This window comes from Penaeus monodon, chromosome 22, assembly GCF_015228065.2.
Source record: "Penaeus monodon isolate SGIC_2016 chromosome 22, NSTDA_Pmon_1, whole genome shotgun sequence".
NCBI classification, from domain to species: Eukaryota; Metazoa; Arthropoda; class Malacostraca; order Decapoda; family Penaeidae; genus Penaeus; species Penaeus monodon.
The window spans coordinates 6,930,400-6,930,722 of record NC_051407.1 but is presented as its reverse complement, the minus strand read 5'-3'; the positions used below and the strand labels follow the sequence as shown (position 1 = coordinate 6,930,722).

The following is a 323-nucleotide window of genomic DNA, read 5'->3' as shown; positions in this document are numbered from 1 at the left end:
TTGCATGTGTTAATATGTTCATGCATACAACACTACTCCAGCAGTCCCGACAAATCCACTTCCTCGTAAATAATTGCTTCCCTGCCAGGTATTAGCCCATCATCTTCACTGATGATGGGCTAATACCTAATACCACTAAATAAAAAGCATGGATAATCAGACTATGGATGAAGCTTGGCAGATTAAGGAAAATCAGAAGTGAAATGTTTATGCTTACGAGTGTTTTCATTGCTTCATTAAATCATTCATAAACCACGAAAATAAAATCTGCAAACTTATAGGTTCATCACCAATGACGTTTGCAAAAAAAACAAAAATAAATA

At 35.0% G+C, this 323-nt stretch overlaps 1 protein-coding gene across 1 annotated transcript in view; it reads right to left on the bottom strand.

Moving 5' to 3' along the window:
* The window catches only part of LOC119587237 (pupal cuticle protein 36a-like), a 6,346-nt gene that overhangs the window by 855 nt on the left and 5,168 nt on the right, over positions 1-323 (bottom strand).